Genomic DNA, 20,910 nt, shown 5'->3' with positions numbered 1-20,910 from the left:
TGTGAAAAATAATGGAACGTAATGAGAAAGGGAACAATTCAATTGTAACCAAGAAGCGTGTAATTCTAAGTGCCGGTCAATACGTTCCGATATCAATTGGGTTGTCATGATTGTGATTAGAAGAAATAAACTTCAAAGCTCTTATCGCCTCATTTAACGGTGCAATTTAAATGTATTTTGATCAGGAGCATTTTAAATAACCAACCTGAATATACTTCATCATAAAATATTTAAATTTTTTAAGATAAAGAGGGAACACAACCATAATGAAAATTTGATTTCCAGCTTGGCTTAAAAATGTTGTCTCAATGAGTTTAATTATCAAATTTTCCAGGGTGGAGCCCCCGAATATCCTTTTCTCTGGGGGGCTATTCCTTCCTCCGGAGACCTCGGTAAGGCCCAACAAATTTGGGGCTGCCATTGCTTTGACATATTTTTTTTTTGTGACGAACTCAGTTGATACTGGTCTTCAACCGGGACTCGAACCCAGAATCCCTCGCGTGTTGAGCCGGCGTGCAGCCAACAGCGCTACGGGGTTGGGCTCGCACCTAATCGAGGAAGAGGCGCTCGTAAACCAGGTTACTGGTTGTTTCCTCTGTTAGTTTTTCCACTCGCCTGCCTCGCGGCGACTTCCTGGCCGCTGGCGGGCTTCCGGCCGACGCGGCGTCGTCACGTGGTGTCCGCGGGGCTATATCCGTCCCGCGCCGGAGGGAGGGGGGAGGCAAGGCGCCATGCGGCCCCCGAGTCGCTCTGCCGTCGCGCGAGGGGGTGGAGGCGCGCGGTCCGTCAGGCTTCCAGCCGCCTTCCCGGGTGAGTAGGCCCTCCGCCTGACTTTTTTTCCTAACCTGAATTAAAACTAAGTGTGTTTGGGAGGGGTCTGGGTTAGGGAGAGACTCTAAGTGCGTCTCAGGCCGAAGCCTATACGCTCTAATCATGCAGGGTTTAAGCCATGCGTGAGAGGGTAGCATGCATCATGTGCTAGGAGGGGGATTGGCCAGCCGTGGCAGCGATTGGCGCCATCACTAACTCCCCTCACTGACTATTCTAGACTATAAACTAGATAAGTTGGGCCCAGGTAAAACCTTCATAGACACAGGGAAAACCCTGGGCACTTAATGCGGGATGCAAAAATTTCATGCATTAATTACATGCGGGTTGGCTACGGGAATAGAAGGATGGCTCAGGAAGAAGAGTTGGAAGAGTAGAAAATATCTACTAAGCAAGGGCGGGCACTGGCCAGTTTTTGTCCGCATTGGGGGTTTTGGGCATACTGGTTGTTAGGGGGCGACTATCGTCGTTTCCCGCCAGGCTGCCAGCCACCTCCGCCTGGCTGTCCCCTTCCTCAACAACGTGCTCGTACTTCCAAGAGCCCTAGAGATTCAAAAAACATGTAGCCAAATGCAAAAAAATACATACTTTTCCCACAAATTGCCTCTCCCCCCCCCCCCCCCCCCCCCCCCCCCCCCCCCCCCCACCACCAGGCCATCGGCTGGCGACGCCCTTGCGTACTTGTGCTTGAACTTCTGTCCTGAACTGGAAGTGAGGTTACGTGGAATGGCTCGCATTGAAACAGCGGGGTGAACAGAAGCAGCCTAACAAAAAAAAATATATATAGTTATGTGCTCAGTTTGAATTTTTATATGTTCGGCCAGTTATTCATCGGTATTTATTTAAAGTGAATTTAATTTGAAGATTTGTGTACGTAATGCTTTTCTCGTGAGTGGACTGTTTCTATTCACCCCGCTGTTCCTACTCACCCCGTTTCACGGTACGCAGGTACTTCTCGCTCATACATATAGATGTGCAGAGCTTCAGATGAAGGCACGCGGTTAGAAAACTGCTCTACGTATCCGAGGGGAAACCTATGATGTACATCAAGCTCTGTCCCTGCCCGAATATTCACCTTCGGCCAACCTCGGGATTTGTTTTATTTTTGCGCAGGAAAAATGAATTCAAATATTAAAAGTTGTCGGATAGGTTACGGTTAGTTAGGTTAGTATAGCTACATTAAAATAAACAGAGAGATATCTTTATATATATATTTCTTGTGTGCGTGTGTATGTCACTGAACTCCTCCTAGACGGCTGGACCGATTTTGATGAAATTTTGTGTGTGAATTCACGGGGATTCGAGGATGGTTTAGATTCACAATTGGATATTTTATCTCGATTCTGAGTTAATAAAAACTAAAAAAACACGCTTTAAAAGCAAAAATTGCAACGCATTATTAGAAGCCATTAAGTTTTGCTATTGTAAGGAACTAAGTAGAGAGTAAGAAAAAAATAAAGATCCTGACAGTTTATAATGTCGCCATATTTGTTTCAATTTTCAATACCCTTTTTGTATATTACAATTTAAATTGCAGAAAAAAATCATGTTTCATAGCCACACAAATAGTGAGTGTGTGTCATTTCTCTATGTCCACGAGGTCTCGCCGCGTCAATTTTCTCCTTGGAGCGAACCCGTCCGCTTAATTAAATAAACAGCTTTTATCGTTGAATGATTTCATGATTTATTTAATGAAAATATGCTCTCATAAAAAAATTAGTTAGATAGACATTCAATAGGTGTCTTTCTCTCACTCACTCTCTCTCTCTCTCTCTCTCTCTCTCTCTCTCTCTCTCTCTCTCTCTCTGAAATGTATGTAGCTTGCTCGCGGGTCAGTAATGCAGACAATCTTTACATTCTAGCTCGAGACGGAAAAAACAGTAAATGTGGTTTACAAAGACATTTTATGAAGTGTCCTTCCCGTCATTACATTTGAAAGTAGAAACATATTTACTCAAAATTTAGGTAGTAACATATTTTTATTGCAAAGACTGAAATAGAGGTGAGAAAAATTATCATTTGTGAACATAAGAAAACTACTACAACTGTATCAACTGTTATGTTATAATGTTTAAATATCTAAATGGTGCAAGATAATACAAAATTCCATGCGGAAAAAGTCGTGGGCAGCAGATACGTATAGTTATAGGTGTGGGGCTATGCATGCTGATTTTTCATATACTGCATGGATGCGAACATGTAAGAATAATCTATCTTACTATAATAAAACAGTACTTTTTCTGTCTGTCTGTTTGTACGCGATTTTGATGAAATTTTGTGTGTGAGTTCACGGGGATTCGAGGATGGTTTAGATTCACAATTGGATATTTTATCTCGATTCTGAGTTAAGAAAAACTAAAAATACACGCTTTAAAAGCAAAAAAACTAAGCATTGTTGATAATTAGCCTCCATGGCAATGGGCTTTTGCATTGTTGTTGCCTTCTGCGTAACCATGGGAAAGGTTTTTGGTAACGGCAGTGGCGTGCCCAAGAGGAGGGGTATGTATAATGAGAAGATACAAAATGTCCAGCGTAGAAATACTTACCGCCATATCCATATCTCACAAAAAGTACATTTGGGCAGGACAATGTCTGTCGGGTCCGCTAGAAAGATATATAGAGATATATATGTAGAAAGATATATAGAGATAGAGATATAAATAGAAAGATAGAGAGAGTTATAGAGATATACATAGAGAGATAGAGAATTAGAGAGATAAAGAGAGATGCTTAGTATACGTTTGAAAAATTGATTAAGGCATTGCAACGCATGCCGGGTATTATCTAGTAAATATATATAAATAAACCCGAGGTTGGCCTAAAGTGAATATTCGGGCTTGTTCGGGCAGGGACAGAACTTAATGTACATCTTAGGCTTCCCCATATCCGAGTGGTGTCTGTTTACGAAAAAGCATTTAGTTATAGACTGAGGGTGGATGAGTATTTCTGTTTCTGTATTTCGTTTTTAAACTGTAATTTAGAAGTTCTGTTTTCCACCCTTCATTGTATGTAATAAGCAGGGGTGCAACAACTAAATTTCCCAAAAGGGAAGGGGGGCAATAAACCTTTTTATAAAGAATCATCGATCCCCCCTTTTGAAGTGGGGAAAAATTTGTATTTCAAGGTGGAAAATGGTGCTATTTAGCAGTTTTATTATCTAAAAATTGATGACACAGCACTTTCTTTGCCCCCGTTTGCCCCCACTTCAAGGATTCAGAGGGGCGTTAAATACCCTTGCCCCCCCCCCCCCTTGTTGTTGCGCCCCCGGTAATAAGGCACAATTAAGGTGGAAAAACAATTAGGTGGCCCTGACCGTGACGTACCTATTAATATTAAACATCCCTGTGTTTTAGAAAACAGCCTTGGCTATGCTATTTTCCTTAGGAAATATGGAGAACTACAGGATCAAGTTGCAGCTAGAATGAAGTAAACAATAGGGCGGTGACAGCGACTTCTAATATCTCTCGTGGGAAACAGTCTTGGCAACGTGAGCAACAAATAAAGCACAACATGGCGACGGGCGCGTCACTGCACAGGCTACCTAATGTAATCTATAAACGTTAATTTCTCAGAAACCAGTAGGAATTTTAAAGCTCGCTTTTCAAGGCTAATAGAGGAACGTCTGAAAAGTAAAATAAAAAAATCATCTGAATTTTACAATTATTTTTATGGAAAAACCACGAAGTTAGAAATTTACCATAATTGAATCTGTCCGTCGTAAGTTAAAGATTGGCAAGGTTTTGACGGACTGGCGGATAAAATTTTTCGGGCATCTGATTGGCTGCATGTCAAGTGATTGACGGACGAACGGGTGATGAGCGAATGAAACGGATAATTGCGAGTTCAGCTCAACACTAGTACACCCCTGACTGGACGGGCCCCTTTAGAACGTCACCAATTAAACAAAACATTTATGGGTTGTAAGGTAATGTTGGATCAAACTCTTGCTCTTAAATTAATTTTCAATCTATTATCTACCTGGATTACATATTAAACGATGAAGGGAGGGGGGCGGGGAGAAACACATTTATAAGGAAATTTAAACAAATCCCTGTAGATAAACGACTGTAATTTGCGAAACAAAGGTAGAAACTTAATTTAAAATGTCATAATTTACTGAAAAAATAAATGAATGCCGACAACCTGTTCATGTGTCTAATATTATTTGCAGAAGCCAAAAATTATACGTTTTTCAGGGTAGCAAGTACATTTGTAAGTTTGCACTTGAATTCGGACACAGCCTTTAAGTTTCTTCTCACACGCAATGGGGATTATACGAGTCATATTCAGTAAGTAAGGGCCGTTTGGTCGTTAAAAAAATTGGTTGTCTGTAAAGTCGGTTTACGGACGATAGTTTAACGTGACAACGTCATAACAAAACATTGATGAAATGATTGCATACTTTTATGAATAAAAGTGAATCATTTTTATTTAATTATCACTATTTTGTATGGATACAAAGAAGGAGTGAAATGAAATCTACAATTTAATCGATAAATATACTTTTATTTTCACTCGTTAATTCAAATATGTTTATTACTTTAACGAAGAGATTATTTTAACTATAAATTTTATACATGTTTGCTATTTAACTTCTTCCCATCTGTATTAATCTGTTAAGGATAGGACGATGATAGGAAAAGTAGGAAACGAATGGGCGTGTTTCAAGTTTAATGTGCCTCGAAAAAGTCAAATCGATGGCTGTTCCAATCGAGTGGAAGAGAGAATGCGGCGCAAGCGTACAATGAGCGTAACGGGACACAGCGTAACGGGACAATGTGCGTAACGGGACAATTTTTTGTGCGTGCAGCCGGCGTTCATCGATTTATTAGACGTCACGTCAAAAAAAAACTCCTGAGAAAAGGCACAGTAGTTCACCGCCTGGGAATTAAACCAGTTGACAACAGCAGACTTGAGTTCCTCGTCGTCAACTTGACGACGGACCGTTTCTAGTCAAACACAAAGCGGCCGCGGCAACGTCTTCAAAGACAGTCTAGCAAACAGCAATCAGCAGCAACAGCAGCCAGTCTACTCGGATCGCCGGAGCGAGCAGGCGAGTCACGCGCCTGGAAGAGCGGCTACCCGCAGTGCAGACGAGTGAAGAAGGAAGCCCACTCACAGGGGCATTTATCGTTGCACTTCATGTCCCCGCAACACTGAAGCCGATGGCATCTTCACGTGTCACACGCCTGGCAGGCGTAGCTCTCCAGTCGACAAGCAGAGCAAGGTCAGACGTGTGAGGACGCGCGTTGTGATTCGATTTTTGTTTGCAAAAGGATGTTCACCTGACACTGTATAATGCCCCTGTGTACGGATTTTAAACATCACTCATCTGCACGCAATTCGCCTGCTGGCTTCGGCGATCCGAGAGACAAGCTGCTGTTGCTGATTGCTGGACTGTCTTCGAAGATGTTGCCGCGGCCGCTTTGTGTTTGACTACAAATGGTCAGTCGTCAAGCTGACGACGAGGAACTCGAGACTGCCGTTGTCAACTGGTTTGATTCCCAGGATGCGAACTTCTGTGCAGAGGGGTTAAAGAAACCGGTGCAGCATTACTAAAAAAAGTGCCTAGAACTTAATGGCGAATATTTGGAAACGTGAACTAAAACTGTCAGTAAAAACAAAATTTTTCACTAGTTAATTTTTTTTAATTGACCGAACGGCTCTTTTTTCATGAATATGCCTTGTATTTAACTTTATTGTAATTTATGTAATTTGAGAAATTTGCTGTAAAACTATCGCCCAAATGCATATTACGTTTCATCTCAAGTTATGTAAACGTACATTTCCTAAACATTATTTAATAGCAGTAACAAGTCACGCAAGTGTTCATATTTATAATAATTTAGCGATATTTGACAGCTCGAGAAATAACAAATATCTGAGTAAAAAGAAAGTTGTGAACCCACATTAAATAAAAACGAACTATCGGAATAAATTATGAGAAAAATTCGTTTAAGAATAACTGTGATATGATAATTACGTAACTTACTAGGTGGTGAGACTTGAGACTTTGCCACGATTCAAATTACGTATTGCCTGGTTTAGGCCCGTTCTGCAACGACACGAGACGGATATGAACATCACGGAACAGAGTTTCTACAATAGCACGCAGCGGAGATGGGCCCGTGTGGATCAACTCGGCAATGCATCGCTCTTCCTCTTAGGTTGCTCCGTGCGACCACTTGGTTGCGGTGGTAGCCATGTTTGTTTATGTTATAAATACGTCAAAAATGGTTTCAAGCACAAGATTATCTAGTGTTCTATTATTACATTGGCTTTTAATTTTTTTTACACATGTAAGTTGTGTTCGTACTATAATCTAGAAGCATGATTTTTTTTTTTTTAAATTGGTTGTCTGTAAAGTCGGTTTACGGACGATAGTTTAACGTGACAACGTCATAACAAAATATTGATGAAATGATTGCATACTTTTATGAATAAAATTGAATCATTTTTATTTTAATAATAAAAGAATAAATACTTGAAATTATACTAGTAATCAGATTTTTAAAATGCAAGAATAATTAACCTATATGGCCGAAATTGTTGTTGTAATAAGCAATGAAAACCACATTAACTTTTCACTTCACTTTATAAACAGTCGACGAAACAGTTCACGTGTAGATGACTTGTAATTAATTTTAAAAACTGGCGTTTAGCTATAAAGTTTAAATATAATTATGAACAAGTATTCATATAAATAAACTGTAATTAATTATCTATCATCAATTATATGAATCACCATAATTTTTTAGTCAATTGTAACATAACCTATTATTACTGCACTCGCCGACAGCGTAACAGAACACAGCGTAACGGAACAGCGTAACGGAACAATGAGTGTAACGGGATACAGCGGAACGGAACATTGTGCGTAACGGGACACTTTTTCGTGCGTGCAGTCGGCGTTCATCGATTTATTAGACGTCACGTCAAAAAATTAAATTAATATTTCGTAAACTTGAAATACAATCTCATTGGTTGTAATTTGTTACGTTTCCGTGCATCGTGGAAGCAGCAGACGTGATAGTAAAATGTTCCGTAAAATACTTATTGTTTCCGTGTCATTGTAGAACGGGCCTTAATGGGGAGAGGGATAAGGGAAAAAATGGGGGGGGGGGGGAAAGATTAGTTTATGAATAAAGTTCTTTATTTCACAAGTTTCTGATTCGTCCCTGCATTTGAACCCAAAGGGCGCAACCAGAAGAAAATTTGGGCGGGGCGCCTCGTCAAAACATGTTAACTTTCGTGTATTGCTTACCGTGGGCGTATAGCTGGAGGAAAGGGATTTGCGGAAAATATTCCTCCTCTCCCCCTCCTTCACCCCTCCCACCGTAGAGATTTAAACTAAAAAGCAATTATTCGCTTTAATAAGTTATTAAGTAGCATTTGTCTTTGAATATACGTACACATAATAGTAACTTCGTGTTAAATAAAATAGTAGATAAAACACGCACCTTTTGAATTAAAGACAGGAAATGTTTTCTAGCTCATACACTATTCAGTTTTTGTTTAAGTTAAAACGCGCCGATTTTTTAATCATCCATCGCTGAGCTCGGAATCAACTATATAGTAAAAGTTTACACAAATTTTTTTCTTCCAGAAATCAGTCTATTTTATAGCGAAAATTCACCAATGAAAGCTTTGACGGGTAAAGATGGGTATCCATACGTTTCAAACGACCGTAACGTAGCCCCGTTGCGTAAACAACGTCATTTGTCGGTGTTTCGCCGTCAAATCAATCTACGACAGAACCAGTGTGGACGAGTGGCGCGTCACTGTTCATTTTCCAGTCCATAGAACACACAACAAATTCGATTCCTTCGGATGCATTCTCATATAAAGTTCTCGTACAGTCCACTCACTGCCTGAAACTTCAAATCAGACAACAAACTGGAACAACCGTAAAAACTTTTGACATCCACCGACGAGGTGAATTTCTTTCATGTCTTCTTTCAAGCGCGAGGTGTATAAGAATGAAGGCGCTCACGGCTGCTGATAAACTGCGCGGAACTTTACATTTGTTTTAGTCACGGATACGCTTGTACCGGATGAATGTCACGGTGGGAATTCCAAAATCGTTGCACCGTGTTGCATCACGGGGTTATACGTGACGATGACATGCAACGTGTAACATGCAACATGTAGATAAACCCCCTTTATACATGCACAGTCGGGAAGCCTTCTTTTCACAGACGAGAGAGCCAAACGCCCGATCGTGCATCATCGGTTTTTTTTTTGTTCATTGTAAATGTGTTGATAAAAGGATACTAATGGTCAATTAGTTTAGGTTAGCTACATTATAAATACTTTAAAACATTGTGGACGGTTGATTTGGTTAGGACAGCTACATTAAAAAGATACGGGGAAATAAAGCGAGCATGAACTTCGGGTAACTTCCGGTTTGTCTCTCTCGTCTGTGAAATGAAGGCTTCCCCGCTCATCACACGCCCTTGATGGCCCTGAAGCAGTTATAAGGCCCGCTAGACACGGACACGGACACGGACACGGAGGCGGATCTCACGGAACAGAGTGTCTACGACAGCGCGCAGACGGAGACGGACTCGCGCAGGTTAGCTGCGCATGCAGAGCTCCGTGCGACCAATAGAGGCCGATTCCTTGCTTGCGGTGGTGGCCATGTTGGTTTATGTTCTAAATACGTTGAAAATAGTTTGATAACACAGGTAAATACTAGGTTTGGTGCCGTATTATTTGGAGCTGATTTCAAATGAATTTAGTACCCTGAATTCAAATATGGTATTAGTTGTTGCCTAGGTCAAATTTCTAAGATATGACGTTTTAGTGAAATGTACGTTTTACTTTATTTTAGGTTAAATCTATGAATCAAATGCAAAAATTACCTATATATACATCTACTTAATAAAACTCTTACACTGACTGACTGACAGACAATACACATCTTCAACCGCTAGGTCTAGAGGCAGGCATATTGCACAGGAGATCCTTATATAACCTGGGTGAGCTCTAAGAAAGGATTTTTAAAAATACATCCCCCTACAGGAGTTAAAAAGGGAGATGAAAGTTTGTGTGGAAATTTGTCATTTTTGAAGTTAGATGTATGGGTTCTGTTTATAAATAAAAGTCAGTTATGTCAGCGTTTTCGGTAATTCATCAAAAATGAGGATGAAATACTTTCCCATCGGGCACACGGCTAGTGTGTATGTATATAAAATTGTGCCTAGCCTGGAGTGAATTGAATCCGAGAAGTATAGGTATACTCCTAACTGTTTGAATAATTTGATAATATATTTTTTAAATTATTTTTAATTGGTTTCCTGTCCTTCAAGGCACGTTGAACTACATATTAACCATTAAAAATGTTTGTCAAATAACACCCGCTAATTTGGCGCGTCTCTCCTATGACGAAATGAAATAATTTATCCACAATGTCCAAAAAAGAATGGACCAGTTTCAATGGTGTATTTTAACAGTTTAATTTAGACTGTTTACGATAAATCATGCATGAAATTGAATATAAACTAAACTTTTTTTTTTACGAATGTTCAATATGTGCACCTTTAGTTATACGGCACACATCCAACATAAAGTCAAGTTCTTCCCACACTTTGGTTAACACGTCCGGAGTAAATAACTTCAATTCTGTGTCTGAACTCTGGCAAATAATTGGGTAGCGGCGGAACGTAGACACGATATTTTATAAAGCCCCCAAAAAAAATAGCATGGCGTTGTCAGGTGAACGCGGAGGCCAGCGGAAAAGAGCTCTGTCGTCTCGACCATTACAACCAATCCCACGGTCAGGGACTTCGACGTTGAACCACTCTCGTGCAAAAATATTACAATGGGGAGGGGCTCCATCCTGTTGCCAAATAAAGTTTACAGGTTCACCCTCTACTAATTGGGGAAATGGTAATTCTTTCTCGCTGCAAGCTAGAAAATAATACAGTACTCACGCATTCCTTATCTAAAACTGTTTGAAATACTCTTTAATTGAGTCCTTGAGCAAACACTCTTCAACGCTTACGGTTCATACTATCAAATTTTATAACTGGGACAGACTTTTATGGATCTACTGTATGACAATTTATTGAAGGAAAATTTCGCTAGATAATGTTTTGGTAGCGTTCATGCAAGTGGGTGCCCACTAGGTACATTGCGCCGCGCGAAGTTGCTTCTTGTCCAGCTGAAGGTCTGTGCCACGGCTGCGCGGCTCCCAGAACACCGGGCGAAGTTAGTGTTTGCATCGCGGAAGCAGTTCTAACCGTCTGCTTGGTTTGTAAGTGGCCGCGTTCAGCGACGGCAATCCTGATTGATAATACTCGCTAACCACCCAGTGGCGTAGCTAAGGTGACTGGCACCCCGGGCCAGACTTGAAAATGGTGCACCCTCATGGATTAAATGAGAAGGGGGGGGGGGGGGGGGGTTAAATAACCGCGAAACCGTTGCGGCGGCGCCTTTCCCTTGCTAAGGGCCACCCCTGTTAATGCGCCCCCCCCCCTCCCTGCTCCGACGCCCCCTCCTCCTTTGCTAAGGCGCCCCTGGCGGGCGCCATCCCTGCCACCCGCTTGCTACGCCACTGAAACCACCACCAGGCACGGTGTTTCGAGCGTTGCAGTGTGGCGATGACGAGGTAGAACGTCACTTCAAACACGCCACACAGAAAACTAATTTCTGTACTTTTACAAAAGATTCCTTTGGAAACCAGTTGTCAAGAAATAGTTTGTAATACTATATACTACACGAAAGATGTAACATTGTACAACATGACTATGGTTTTTTTTGCATATATGAAATAGGTTTTTGAGATAATACTAATTATTTTTTAAAGAAAATTGGCGCATAATTTAATATTATAATTTATATATCATTCAAGCATAATTTTTTTTAACCATGGAAAAAAATCAGTATTCAATATTTGGTCTTTATTTGGTTTTATTATGTGTATTAATGTGTGCAGTTAAAAAAATGGAAAGCTATTCAGGGAACTGTTTACAAATAACTATAGTAGGTACTGAGACAACACAAAGTGTACATGCCCGGGTAAGAATCCGAACCTAGTATTACTGCGAACTCTGGTTTTGTAGTGATACAGTTGTTTTCACGTAAATATGCACATTTACAAATATCTGTAATTTTACATTAATATTTCTGTTCCATTTACAAAAAAAAAACCTGTAACAATAATGTTGAATCAGCTCAATAATGTTAAGGTTTATCAAATATACTTATTAGTACTTTCACTGTCATAAAATTTCATTTGGCACACCAATACGTTTGGTATGATGTATTCTAATGTTTACGTGACTATATAGTGATTTAGGTTGCTACACGTGGTTCCGCCATCTTTTTGTCACATTTCCGTATAGGAAGCCTTCATTTCACAGACGAGAGAGCCACACCCGAAGTTCCCCGAAGTTCATGCTCGCTTTTTTTTTCGTACCACAACAGGTGTATTTATTTGGGATGTAGCTTACTCATACGTCATACGCCGTTCTATCTCATTGTATAAACCGGTGTGGCATTAAATTTTGAGGTCGATTAGGATAGGTTAGCTACATTATAAATACTTTAAAACATTGTGGATGGTTGGTTATATTAGGTAAGTATAGCCTTTGAATATATATACTGTATAGAAGTCGCGAGCGGATAGGATTTACTCTACGTGTTTCAAGAGCGTAAAATGAGCAGCTTGGGAACTTCGCCGCTGCAGTGCGCTGCCGTAACGCCTTGTATCGTCTTAGGTTGTTATTTGCACGTTAGAGCGCAGCACTGTCGCCCGCTGTCATTCCCCCGCACCCCCCATCCAAGCGTCAGCGACTAAACCGGTTTGTTCTTTCCCTTGATTCCCTCCTTTCCGGCTGCCTTACAAACATCTGCAGGTTTCTACCCCTCACGCTGTACGGAAATAACATACCATTATAAAGTATTTGAAAACACACCTACGGGACAGTCGCTGCACGCGCCAACCTTTGACCATCGAGATATAATTATAGGGTGCTAGGGAACAATATGTAACGTCACAATTCGGTTACAATAGCGGAAGTCAGCAAGCTGACTGACTGTTTACATTTTTTCATTGTACATTTGTACATTTTTACTCTTTCAGCCCATGTAGCAGATTTCGGAACTATTAAATATGCTAGCATAGATGTGAAGTAGGAAGTTATTTTTTTTCCCCTTTAGTGTAAGGTGTATATGGTAGTTCGTGACAACAGTTATACAACCTTTGGCGTGTAACTTCGGTTGTCGCTTCCCGTTTCGTGCTGGCCGAGAATATGACGGAGTTACTGACGTGATTCGCCTGCGGCGAATTTGTGTTATTTAATTATTATTTGATTTTCTCGCCTGATCCGGTGTAAACAATATAAATTAGCATGCCTGTCCATGGTATGATGGGAAACTGGTGTTTATTTATTTTTGGTATTTCGTTGATACATGAAAACGTTTGTGGGTGTTATTGACACAATAAATAGTGCATGGTAAATAAAATATCTACTAGTTGGGATTTTGTGGTGTTTATAGCAAAAACACACGGTGAATATCAAAACAAAATTGCCGCGAATCACGTGAACTCTAAAGTTTCGTACGAATTATTTTTTATGACACGTGAATCTCCAAACATCTTACGTTATTATTTTCTTTGTTATAAACAAATGGGTCATCCCTATTACTATGTCCAATAATTACAGTAACAACTAATAATACTGCGAATCAGTGATTTAACAGCTGTAATTTGTCATATTTGAAGTAAACCACTATCAGAAAAATTAATATATTAAATGTCAACGCAAGCGTAGAACATATTGCAAACCACCACGCACACGTACTACTTATACAAATATATTTAGTTGAAAAACGATGGTTCACTCATGTAGCATCATCATATATATTATTGGTGTTTAAGTTTTTTCAGTTTACTATTTTCTTTCACATTTGTCTGAGATTTATCATGCGACTGATTTATTTGGGGGTCAGCTTCTGAAATATGTTCTTCATGGAGTGTCAAAGAACAAGGACTGGAAGCAGTCTCCTCTGTGTTGAAGCTTTGTTCAGTTAGTGGCGGGGATTTGCATGGTGTGAACATTCGAGGAACGACAAAATAATTTCATGACTTCTTAAGTTCATTTTTTAATTGGTTCACTTCAAAATGATCAGCGCATATCACACGGTTTCTAAGTTTGTTGTCTGATAGTTCCAGAAGCTTGTCATTACCACTTTTCAAAATCCATTCAAGACATCTTTAAAAAAATGTCATTAGAACTTGTTTTTATCAATCAATATCAGTAACCACAGTGTACCTACTATGTCATTATTAAAATAACCTTATCAAGTAATACGTACATTAAAATATGCGTACATTGAAGTAAATTACTGCTAAAAATATTATTCTGTCTCAACATTCAAGATTAAATATTACTTATGCGTAGTGTAGTACTAGGTTGTGATGAAATTCTTTCAGTAGGTTATGAAAATAATCGCATATTATTAAAACGAAAATAATTACACATTTACACGTTTGCAAGATTTTGGTGTTAAAAAACACATATATTGATGCGCCAAACGAAATAAGGGGAGAAAAAAAAACCTATTTGTGTTGATATTTGAACCACGCCATTGTTCTCATTTCATTTACACTAATAATGTAAATACTTTCAATTTATTATTGTTAATAATAAAAATCCTAAAATGCAACATTAGCACAATCATTTTCCATTTTTACTACGGTCCTAACGTAATTATCATGACTGTTACGTGTTTTTGTGTATTGGTAAATTTGAAGGTATGTCAACGTAGTGGGAAAAACGCCGAACAATATTTTATATTTTCATGTTGGATAGGGCACATACTTCAGTGTTCGTTAAACTTGAGTGTCGCATAAACCTTTGTGTTTCTTACATGTGAACGGTTGAAGGTAGAATTTTATTGTTTCAACTTTATACCTAATCGTGAATTTCAGCTTCACAAATTATTTAATTTGCGTTATTTGACATAAATTACATTGTAAAAATTTGCATACACCATACGGCAGGGTCATCATGCGCAACTCATAACAGTTGTGTCTGCAAGAGTGTTTTTGTTTTGTTTTGCAAGAATTTAATTTCCTCAATATAATAACACACTTCACGTGGAGGTGAACGAGTATAAAATATGTTAATAATGGTCTTGTGAAATCACAGAAAGTATTACTTTTCTCTAGTAAATTATTGCTCGAGTAAATCAGTTGTTCACATTATATCCCTATGAAGTTTAGTAAACCGACATTTTTAACGGTTTCAAAGGCTAAATTTCTTGAGGGCTTTCTTTTTTCAAAGAGAAAAAAATGTTCTATTTACCAATTTAAGCAATGTCAGCATGCAGGGATTGATATTTTCACCTATCATAATCTTGGCAGTGAATTATAAGCTAAAAGCAACCTCCATTGTTATTCTTCGGAATTTTAATGAACAGTTAAAGTTATTTATTACTAACGTTTCAAGCTAGTGTTTTACGCTAAGCAATGAAACTAATATTTAGATTTTTTTTTAAAATCATGTGAAATTATTCCGAATGATAGGAAAGGAATATAGTAATCTACTTTCGAAAAAAAAAATAGTCTTAAAACTTTTAGGGCATTATTCTATTTAAAGTTAACAGTAACTAACCATATGGTAGGTATTGTTATTAGCTTATAAACGCATCGATTTAATAACCACCCTGTTGTTTGTCATATACACACAATATTTCGATGTGTAAGAAAGTTATGCAAAATACACACTGCACTGGCAAAAATATTATGCATGAGACAAATAAGCGATCACCTCAGTTACCTCTGTTAAACGGACCGGGAAATGAAATGTGAATGAATAAAATATAAAATCAATGATAAAGGATAAAGTTTGAACCAGGCACTCTTTATACTGACAACTACATATTTCAATAACGGACGTCATAGCTATTAACTGTTAAGAATAATATAGGGCTATGAATCACAAACCCAGTTAATGAGGGAAAAAATATAAACTGTTCAACAACAATCACATCTCAGTGATAATTAGAGTTTAAAAACACTTACGACTCTTATTTTAAATTGAAACAATGTTTATGTAAACTTAACCTCAGAATTACAATTTATCCGCGGGTTATTTTCTCTGTTTGGTTACCATAAAGCTATAGATATAATAATAATAGCCAAACTCCCACCCCCCCCCCACCCTTTTTTCATTTCTTTTTCTTTCCTACTTGACGATGAAACTAAAACCAAAGAAATTTTTGCATATGCTTAGACTATAACCTCATGGAAGCACGTGTGTCGTAGTAAAAACAAACCATTTTAATCATTGAGCGAATCTATTTTACTTTCATAATCACAACCTCTTGGTCCTTGAACTACACTTCTGAAATAGCCTAGTAATTAAAAAAAAATTACCGTCCTTGTCTTTCATTGGGAAACTGAACATAGATATACCCGTGGTACTGTTTCTCGTATTAAAACAACCAGTGTAATCACATTTCTTGCCCATTCTGAAATTTGCCATCGTTCTTCGAAAACTAAGAACGAATACACTCAACCGCATCGCACCCGAAACCAAAATCTGAGGAAGGAACTGTGAAATGCTCGCCCTGGCGAAACATTCACTGCAGCTCAAGGTCGTTCAACGGGAGTTTGTGCGTCACAAAACTGTAGGGATGAGAGGTGGGGAGGGTGGGTGGAGGACAACGCGTGTTTTTTGGTGAGTGGGGAAGGGGTGTTTGAAGAGTTCGACACTTGTCCGCTAGGGACCACCACAAGTCGATGCCCTAGAGATGGTGGCGATTGCGGCGGTGAATTAACCAACTACCTCAAACCGTATTAGAAATTTTAACCTGGGCTGGCGACTTCTATACAGTATATATATTTAAAGGTATAGCTACATTAAAAATACTGTAAAATAATTCTATGGTTGCTTAGCAAATAAATTTTTAATATGTAGCTATCCAGGGCTAAGAAACCGTTTACATGATTTCACAGTATCTTTAATGTAGCTATCCTAACCAAATCAACCGTCCACAATGTTTTAAAGTATTTATAATGCAGCTAACCTAACCTAATTGACCATTAGTTATCATGAGTTGTCCAAAATAAACATTCACGGACACACGGCAAACGAAAAATATGGCGCCGTACAAATAAATACCGTTGCCTTGTTTATGGTCTTTTCCCTTTTATCAACACCGCCATATTTATTTACAATGAACAAAAAAAACCGAAGATGCACGATCGGGCGTTTGGCTCTCTCGTCTGTGAAAAGAAGGCTTCCCTTTCCGTATATCGACATCTGTTAAATCGTGCCAAACGCCGTATACCACGAGCTAAGATGTTTACACATTATGAACCAACCGAACTGTTAACGAGGCTACAACAAGATGACGTATGGTGAACCAGGTTGCGACCTTTTGCAAAGAGAACCAGTTTACACGACAGTTCTCTTTGATCAGCAAGCACCATATGCGATGTGCCATTGAGGCTAGGGAAAATCAAACGTATTACTGAGTCGGAATGCCAGTTCAGAAAACAACTTAAAGTACTGTGTAGTTTTGTTTTGAGTTCATTAACCCTTTTGAAAACCATGCACGAAGCCAGCATTCATCCGTTTGCGTTATGATGTAAGTTCAGTTTTGAAATGCCAACAGCTCTCAAATACACTGGAAGCTTGTCCTGTTATCCCTGTCCAGTTTGCTATTAGGTCGTGTTTATAAACTATGCATGAAACGCAAAGTGCCAAATGTTCAGCGAACTTTTTTCAGATACCCGGATGTAAACCAACGCAAGACGCAATAACGCAATGCAAGCATCGACAAACTTTCAACTTATTGTATTTCGGCTTGTGTTTCCGCCTTTCATGTTTGAAGCGGAGTGTTGCGATAACTTTTAAAGTCGCAAACTTTATGTGCGTAAAGGTTTCAAAGTGGTTTTTTATTACATACATCACGTGTTCCATGTTAAATTTTCGCACGGTGAAAGAAAGATAATATATAAGTTCGGATCCGCGCCGTAGATTGTTCGTGTAAACGTCGGGATGAAATAATAACAAGTGTTTCGTATTAACGTGTAATTTAACTATTAATCTCTTTGATGCAAATTGCGATGAGATGACATTTTTTTTAACAAACACGCACATGCGCCTACACTGGTACGATGACGTAACAGGCAAAATAAAAAAAAAGCACGATATACATGTTCTATCCGCTGTGGGCTCAATCATTGTTGACGCATTATTGGTCTCGTAGTTATTAGTGATTCAAAACTGACGTATTTAGTCACACAAGAAAGTTTGACTGACCATCATTGTAGGGAGCAAATAGACGTTTTCAGGTCCAAAACATTATTATACCAGAATATTGACAAATTCATATATTCCCGTGATAAACATAAATTATCAAAAGAAGCCCGGGGAAGGAACTCGTTTACTATTGTTTTAAAAAAAATTGAGTTGTAGGGTTGGTAACCGTTTTGCGACTTTCTTGATTTAATAGCATGTTGCAACGATGAGTCCCTTGCGTAGTTTTAACTCCGAACTTATATAAGATTTTTTTATTGACCTTCAGGTTGGTGCCTTTGCCTCCTGACCTTATCCTGTCCTTGAAAGTATCCCACCCGGGTCTCAAGGCAAGACAAACTAATTTTGTGATTGTGGCAGCGTCGCTCTTAACTAAGAAATAAAGGTTATCAATCAAATGTAAGGTATCGCATTATATATATTTATGTCGCTAATACCGATCTCAAGAACCACTCACGGAATTTCTCTTCATGACGTGACGCCTAAAATAAACTTTGGGAAATGTTTTTTTTTTTTTTTTGTTCTTTCTCTTCGCCTTGCTGGCATGCGAAGTGGCCGGCGGGACCTCAGGTCTGGCAACTTTTCAGCGCCGGCGAGCCAGAGTGACTTACGTAAGATCCTGTGCGAGGGAGCTGAGGGTGAACACAATGGAAACTAGTTTCATGCTGCTGACATTTTCATGAGTTGATTAAATGTTCTTGAAGGGATGGTTTGAAGCAAAGACGGCTCCAGAAACTTTTTGGAAGAAAGGATGCAGTTGAAAAATATGGCATTAAACAAGTCAGAGATAAGCTTGAAATATTTAATCATTTTTGGTCTCATATATTTTACATTAATAGTTGTATATAACATTATATAAAATTAAAGTTTAACTCAATAATATAATTATTTGGGTTAACATAAATATACCCTACATTATAAAATTGGTTTTGAAATAATGTGAGAAAGAGAAGGTTTCTATTTGGTAAATAACACCATACGTTCTACAGTGTTCAATATAATTATTTTGAATGAAAATCAAGTATGTGATTCAAAGACGCTTTAATTAGTTTACACAACTTCCCACAATAGGCCGTGATCTCTGATGGGCTTTAGCCGAGTCTGGATGTCACCTATCATCAACTTTTCGGTGAACATTGCAGTCGCTATCTTCAGGGTACTAACAGGCAGCAAGCTCTTACTGAAGCTTCATGAGGCATTTAGCGTCAAAGCGGCTTATTTCGGATCAGTTCGGAAATTCCTGGAATGGGATGCAAACGGTGATACATGTGTGGTGTCTCAGGTAGTACCGGGCGAGCGTCAGTAGCGCCAGAAACTCCTACCAACCACATTCGTTACATTACTAGTATATATAGTGTGTTGAAAGCCAAGCTTATTACGCTTTGTTGTTCGGTTGCCCCCCCCCCCCCCCCCAGTCATAGCGCTAACAGGTTACCTGCGAGGTAAGATACCCTGGCCTTTCTTGCTAAACCCTTGGCTGGGGGTGAACTGTCTTGTGATAGGCCAAGAGTAGGGGGAGCGGGCCGGTACGGCCACACACAATAGGCCAATTAAAAAACCCATTGATCTTAATTAGTGTCCCTTACCTATCAATTAGTGTCAATTAAGAACCCATCAATCTCAATCATGGTCAATTGACATCGCATCAACCCCAATTATTATGTGTATGACTAACCAATAAACCTCCTTCCCCTAGCCCCATGTCAATTTGTACCAGTGTCACGACCTTGACCTCCAAGTTCACGGCCAAGGTTAACGAATTCCCCACACGCATACTACCAAGAGGATCATGCACTCAGCTGCCCGAAACAAACCTATCTACACTCGGGTCCCCGAAGCCTGAGTCCCCCCCTTGAGAAATTACTTTATGTATTCTAATAAATATACTCACACTATATTACGTCATACATTCAAAGGTTGCAAGTGAATCTACTTACAGTTAATGTTGTTGAATGTGACGGAGAAATATAATCCTATTTTATTCACTGGAACTTGCACATGTTAAAATAAGAAAGCTGTTTACATCGGTAACAATAATCGCTGAAAAGTATATTAAGTTGAGAAAAAAATATGTTAAAAAGTGTTGTTTGGTGGTGGTAACAAATTTGCAGAAACATCGAGAAATCATTATTTGATAAGGGTGTTTACATTTTATATTTATTCATAACTAATAAGTGGTACTTTTTTTGTCTTGCCTAGTTTTTAAGGCTTGTCAAGTGATGTAATACTTACTTAACACCCGAAATGGTCTTAAATGAACATAAGATTGCATATGTTTGGGGAAGGTTAAAATTTAAGAGGGTGCATCTCATATTAGGCAATGATTTTATATTTAAAGAAATAACAGATCAATTTTTATACTTTTTAAATGGTTTAAATCTCACGATTAAAATATATAGGTACCAAACTTACATTTTAATATTTTTTTGGGACTATACAAATAAGGAGAAACAACTGGAAAATGTTTAAAACTTTTTAGGTTGAACTGTAATGCTACTGGCTACTTTAAGAAATGGTTATAATTTCATTCAAAAAATAATATTGAATTTTACCTGATATTTCAAAATTCTAAAATTTGTGAGGATGTTGAAAGCCAAGCAACTAAGGCACTAGCTTAAGTTTTCAAAAGTGAACCCATTCTTATTAATACTTTGCATATCTGCTTTTCCCTTGAATGGATCTACTTGTGAACAAAACACGAAAGCTTATAAGTAGTATGATTAGGTATATTCGGGCACAATGTTATTCTATTGGGACTATGGCTTGGTGACTTACTCAAATGTGGGTTACCAATCGTGAGGAA

At 38.8% G+C, this 20,910-nt stretch overlaps 1 protein-coding gene across 1 annotated transcript in view; it reads left to right on the top strand.

Moving 5' to 3' along the window:
* Nucleotides 1-639: 639 nt before the first annotated feature.
* Nucleotides 640-20,910, top strand: part of LOC134539700 (myosin light chain kinase, smooth muscle-like) — a 125,309-nt gene continuing 105,038 nt past the window's right edge. Inside the window, exon 1 of the mRNA XM_063381915.1 lies at nucleotides 640-810. The gene's annotated coding sequence lies outside the window, so the exon portion shown is untranslated. The remainder of the gene's footprint in view (nucleotides 811-20,910) is intronic.

This window comes from Bacillus rossius, chromosome 15 (genome assembly GCF_032445375.1).
Source record: "Bacillus rossius redtenbacheri isolate Brsri chromosome 15, Brsri_v3, whole genome shotgun sequence".
NCBI classification, from domain to species: Eukaryota; Metazoa; Arthropoda; class Insecta; order Phasmatodea; family Bacillidae; genus Bacillus; species Bacillus rossius.
This window is presented reverse-complemented; position numbering and strand designations above follow the sequence as displayed.